Here is a 215-nt window from a genome sequence, read left to right as displayed (position 1 = left end):
CCCAGTCACCGATTAGGCCATTACCCACTAGCCCCCCCTAAAAAAAAAAAACACGGAGGACACGGTCGCCTGACGTAACGTTTCCGATATTCCGAGGATCAGGCCGCTGCTATAGTCCTCGTGAGATTTTAAACTGATGCTTTTCTCATGAGTATTGCAACACTATTTTCTTTTCATAGGCAAATCGTATGTAAGAAAACCGTTCTAATCAGAAA

Source organism: Macrobrachium nipponense, chromosome 18 (genome assembly GCF_015104395.2).
Source record: "Macrobrachium nipponense isolate FS-2020 chromosome 18, ASM1510439v2, whole genome shotgun sequence".
NCBI lineage: Eukaryota > Metazoa > Arthropoda > Malacostraca > Decapoda > Palaemonidae > Macrobrachium > Macrobrachium nipponense.
This window is presented reverse-complemented; position numbering follows the sequence as displayed.